Source organism: Elephantulus edwardii, unplaced genomic scaffold, assembly GCF_000299155.1.
Source record: "Elephantulus edwardii isolate Elephantulus edwardi_28Jun2011 unplaced genomic scaffold, EleEdw1.0 scaffold00283, whole genome shotgun sequence".
Classification (NCBI taxonomy): domain Eukaryota; kingdom Metazoa; phylum Chordata; class Mammalia; order Macroscelidea; family Macroscelididae; genus Elephantulus; species Elephantulus edwardii.
In genome coordinates, this window is record NW_006400033.1 from 1,197,301 (window position 1) to 1,203,300 (window position 6,000).

Genomic DNA, 6,000 nt, shown 5'->3' on the forward strand with positions numbered 1-6,000 from the left:
TTGGCTGGTTGGTTTGGGTTTGTTGTGGAAGTGTGTTTTTTTTTTCTCATTTTCCAGGAATATTTTAATAATCCTTTTGCAATATGTGTTTCCACAAACTATGAGGGTCTCACAGGGTTTTGGATGGCTTTTGTTGGATGGTGACTTGTGGTTACTGGAACACACATTGGTTTGTAAATGCAGATCTGTCCTTGGTTTCAACAGGTAAGAAGGCAGTGGTCATGCCATAGTCTACTGAGGCTATTAAAAGTTCCTAGTGGCAAGACGGTGCACTGTAATCTCCGAGGTACACGGTTCAAATCTACCAGATGCTCTGCTGGAGAAGGAGGGGGCAATCTCCTCCTGTACCAGTCAGATCTGATTTGACGGTACACGTAAAAATAATACAATAAAAATTTTAAAAAAAAAGTTCCTAACACTATGGATTTCTTGGCTGTGGCTAAATTCTAACCCCCACACTTGGGATTTTGTTGTTATTGTGTGCTCATAGCTAGCCCTCTGGCAGGTTTCCAGAGGCAGTAAATGGAACAGGAGAAGATTGCCCATCTTTCTCTTGGAGAGCAGATGGTGGATTTGAACCGTGTATCTTTGGGATTGCAGCATAGCTTCTTATCACTGTGCTCCCAGAGCTCCCTCCCTGGGACTTAACTCATTATAAAAGGGATTATTTTATTGACTTTGCACTGACCCATAAACACCTGTTGATCAGCATGCAGGACAAGTGAAAGGCAGTGGGCTAGTTCGCTGTTGTCAGGTCTCCAGTGTCCAGTGCAGGATGCCTGTCCCTTCTCACTGGAACACTTCCCTTAGGTGGGTTACAAGGAAGAAGCGAAATCATGCCTGTGACTTTTCAAACAATCCCCTTGGAATAAAGAGGTAAGCGCACCTGGACAGCAAGACCAGCATGACATCAGGCCTTCCTCTGTACACATGTGGAGATGAAAGGCTTCCCTCAAATTAAAGACCTTGTGTTTGCTGCCCTTGTGCCTTTTCTCGAAGCAGAGGTCCTCTGTGTGAGGATGTCCAGTTGACTACACTCTTAGCTCTCAGACTAGGGCACAAGCCACAGGACGGGAAGGACACCTAAAAACACAAGCCCCCGAATTTCTAGTCTCCGTTTTTCTTTTTTCCCCAAGGTCAAATTTGATTTATGTTCACAAAAGAAGGGTTTATCTGGATTGTGATACCACTTACAATCAACACTCCACCCAAGGCTGAAGTAAATTGGAAAGGAGAACTATTCACTAAATGCCTATCTGTTGCTATGGATTCCCTACCCCCAGTGGCCTAGTCCATAGAGAGTCACACTCTTAACCCAAAGGCAGAGCCTCTCTAATGGTTTGAATTCACTAGCTACTCCAAGGGAAGAAGATTGGCAATCTCCTTCTGAGGGATTCATCGCCTCTGAAACCTGCTGGAGGGGCAGCTGTGAGTCCCTTCTGACTGGATGGCAATGAAGTTTTTTGTGTAGAACAGAGAACTTCCCCCTCAGGTTTCTGAGATGTGAATTTTTACAGAAGCAGACAATTTTTTCATTTACTCATAAAGCCGCTAGTAGGTTCAAACCCAGTGACCTTTGAGTGCTTAGCCACTGTACCACCAGGGTTCCTTTAAAGACTTATAACACTAGGAATCCATGTTTGCCAAAAGGAAGTTGCAAATGTAGTCATCAAACTCATTAATAATCTAAATGATCAGATTTTAATAACTCCCTATGCTAAATTCCACTTGTCCGTCAACCACTGAAACAAGTGCTGTAGAGCACAAGTGTGTTCTCTCATACAGGGTCGCCATTGAGTTAGCTCCACAGCTGCCAGTTTTAGCAGGGGAGGAAACAAATCCCAGAGCAGCATGATGAAGTGCAACAAAAGTAAACGACATGCCTTAAACTTAGTTGTATCTTGTCTAGAATCTGGGAGTCTTGGTGGCCTTGGTGGGTAGGGAGTTATACTGCCAACCTGAGGTTTATGGTTGAGAAACTCATTGCCATCAAGTTGGAACTGACTCATAGCTGACCTCTTGGTGAGTTTTCAGGGGCTATAGATATCTTTCTCCCATGGAGTCACTGGTAGATCTAAACCACCAGGGAGGCATTACTTTTGTGTTGTTAGCACAACTCTCTGTAGACTACAGCTAAATAGTAACTAGAAAAACAGATGAGTTTGTAGAAGAAAAAATTTGGAAAATTGGAAAGATACAGACTTATTAGAGAACAGGAATAGAAAGGGCATAGATTTATTACAGACCAAGAAACCCCTACAAGGCCTGGGAGGAACAAAAGTCTGATTCTGTAAGCAACAAATCTAAGAACTGTCTGGTGCTTTCATGGAGAGTGGTGTTTCTCAGAAGTGAAGGGAGGTGCGATATTTGCACAGCTTTGTTCAGATACGTGAAGTTCTCTTCTGTACACGCTCAACACTTCAAGATGACATTGGATGCAAGGGAATCTTGGAGGAGCTGGCAAGACTATGGAATGTTGATGCATCTATGTCACTCTGGCCTCTGGTTTGAATCCCACTCTTTGCTTTGAATCACTGTCTTAGGTCACTGCTCAGTCAGGTAACTCTTTGCTGCCCATGCATGTGACTTAGTCTCACACAGTGTTGTTTGTCTTCTGAAAAACACCCTAGTTCCATGACATCTAAAATCAAGATGTTAATGACAGATCCTTACTGTTTGTGATAACTTTGTGTCTTAATAAAATAATGATAATAATAATAAAATAATAAAAAATAAATGCCAGGTGTATGCCAGCAAATGCACTTAAACTGCAATGCTAAAACATGAGTTCGCGTGCTTGCTCTCACCCCTCCCTTCCTTCCTTCCTTTCTCCCTCCCTCCCCACCCCCCTCCTTCCTTTCTCCCTCCCTCCCTCCCTCCTTCCTTCCCTCCCTCCCTCCCTTCCTTCCTTCAATGGGTCTTTTACTTTTTTCTTTTTGCCTTCATAGTTCCGTAAATCAGTAATGACATACTTCTCTTACAACATTTCAGATCAAGGAGTCCAGTACAATGCCCAGGCGCCCTCTCCACAAGCAGCAGCAGAATTCTGCTAATCCAGGCCCCAGGGGTTCCCTCCTGACAACCATAAACTTGACTAACAATTCCTGAGTTATCTGGAGAGCTTTCAGGTGCCATGCATGTGCAGAAGCAGAATCCATGCCTCATGACTTTCCAGAGTACAGAGCTAAGAAGGCGTAACCAACACCAAGGTGTTTACCCTTTGAGATGAAGCTGCAACCTGGATTTGACCAGACAGACTCCACCCTGAAAAGCAGGTGTGTGCCTCCTGATTTGCACAACATCACCTTTTCTAAGAAAACTGCCTTTCTCTCCTAAAAATATTAAATAAACACAAGCCCTTTCCCATGCATTTAACGTAACCTAAAACATCTATTTTTTGAGATGGCATTTTTCACATTTTGGGAGCTGACTTGACTGTACTTTGTTTTTTGTGTTTTTTTGTTTTTTTATTATTATTATTAAATTTTATTAGTTTCAATAACACTCACAGGGATTCTGGGCTTTCACTCCTTCATTGCCGCACCATTCTCTCCACCCTCCTCCCCAGTTTGTTCTTCTTCCCCGCCATCCGAATGTCTGTTTTAATTGTCCAGTTGCCACAGTGCTTGTCAAAGTCAGTTCTGATTAATCTCCTTTGTCGGTGTGTCCTTTGCCATTCCCTATCACTCCTCCCTGAGAGAGACTTCACCCTGATTCATAAGGAAAAGGGGATGGCGTATTCTCTTAGCTACTTCTTGCTGAAAAGGGATGCTGTGGGTTTCAGGGTGAAGATCTTCTCTCACTACTCTAAAGGGCCCCTTTGGCAGTAGGAAACACATAGACTACTATGGAGATTGATTTTGAAATTTAGATGCACTCTTATTGATTGTGCTTGGCCGTACATGTTCATATCCTTGAAGATGTATCATGGGGGTGTTGCAACCTAGAAGACACAAATTTGACTAACAAGTTATAAGTACATGAGTCAAAAATTATGGAAAAGTAAAAGAAAAGATTCTTTCATTGTTTTACAAACCCTCCCCCAGGTCCCCTCCACCATGTAGCCCTCGCTCTAGACTCCTGTGATGACAGAAATACCTAGTTATATATCTCTTTTAAACAGTTTTCTCCCTCCTCTGTTTCAGTGCAGTATACATTATTGAACCCATCTTACTCAGTCTCTCCCCAACCCCAAGGACAGTCCCATTCTACAACAGTGGCATCATGTAATATTTGTCCTTTAAATTGAATTATAACCTTTTAGCTCCCCCAATATGGTTCTGTGTGGTCTGTGAGCTATCACATCAGATTTTTTATCTAGCCAAGCAGTAAAATTGGTGTTAGTAGAAAGAGGCATGGGAGCCTCGGGGGACATATCTGACCTCATGGGAATTGGTTTTGTGTTATTGATGCTTTAGGTGGGGATAGTTTCCTTCTGTAAAGTTTGTAAAGGTTAGCTACAGCACTCCCACGTGGCCCTTGCTCTTTTTTACATGGTCTTTTCTAAAACCCAACTTGTATTTCTGGTAGTTTCCTGTCAAGTACTATTACTGCAGCCATTTTTGGATAATCTTCAGAATTTTGCTTGTGTGTGATATTGTTTGATAATTTCCACATTCCATTGGGTTATCTTTTTTGGGGGGGAGGAATGAGAATAAATATGGATCTCTTCCAGTTAGTCAGGGGGTTGTCCTCCAGATTTCTTGGCACAACCTGGTGAGCATGTCCAGGGCTGCATCTGTTTGTTGAAATGTATCAGTTGGTATTCCATCTGAAGAAGTGATAGGGTGGTATTAATAAGTTCAGAATTCTCTATATAGGTATCAGTTATAAAACTATCGTTTTCTCCAGCCTGTGGGACTTATTGCTTGACCTTGGAATTCTTAGTGTTCCTTCTGTGAGCTGTCTGTTAATCAGAAGAGGAGATGCATTTCCTAGATTAACTGTTAGCTCTTTGAAAATGTTTCCCCCAATCTCATGTAAATTGTAACTTAATCTGCCTGTTTGCCTGGAAAGGGAGTATCTGGGTGTGAATGATTTTCTTTCAGATATAGAAATTCTTTGATTTTACTATTAAAAGTTTATTCTTAATTAAGTTGATGTCTCACCATCCTATAAAAGCCCATGACCACTCCCAGATGGGGAGACAGTCTTGGAGGTGACTCACTGTCTCCCAGATCTGTGTAATAAAGTGCATTTATGGATATTGCAATCCGTTTGTCTTATTGGCGATTGACTACGGAAAGAACCCCTTATGTTCTGTAACATTTTTGGCGACCCAGATGGGACCCCTCAGACTCACCTGGTAAGTAAAAACTTTTTGGTTTTGCTTGCTAGGGGATTCTGAATCTTGTGGATAGGAGGACCCTGCGAGCAGGTTTCTCAAACATCCAAAGGCACGCCACCAAGATCTTTTGTCTCAAGAGACCTTTGAGAAATCAACTCTTGGCATCCTCCATCGGCTTCATGAATCCATGCACTTTATCTGGTAACTGCGCGCTTAGTAAAAAATTTTGTCTGTTTTGGCCAGTCCTGGGGAATGCACGTGTGTGTGCCTGTAACTGATTACCTGGGAGTGGGTTGGCGTGAGCCCTCCACTCCAATCTGGGTTGAGTAGGTTAGCGTGAGCTGCCCACGTGAATCGCCCACTCCAAATCTGTATCTATTGCACCAGTTGTGCCTGTGTTGGGTTCTGTACTTTATTGCACAAGTTGTACCTATGTTGTTTTCTGTACTTTAAACAGGAACCTATAGGAATGAAAGCTGAAGCTTTCCAGTCTTCATTTTATAATCGGAAGCAGAAGCTTTCCGCTCTTCGTTCTTTTTAGAACTTTGATTGATGCCAGCTTGTATCAGATCTGATTGAAGTTGCATTGTATCTGATGAGAAAACTTGTGCTGTATCTGCTGAGTGAAAGTTATATCTAATGAGTAAAACTTATGCTATATCTAATGAGTAAAAGTTGTATGTAATAAGTAAAGCTTGTGCTGTATCTGTTAA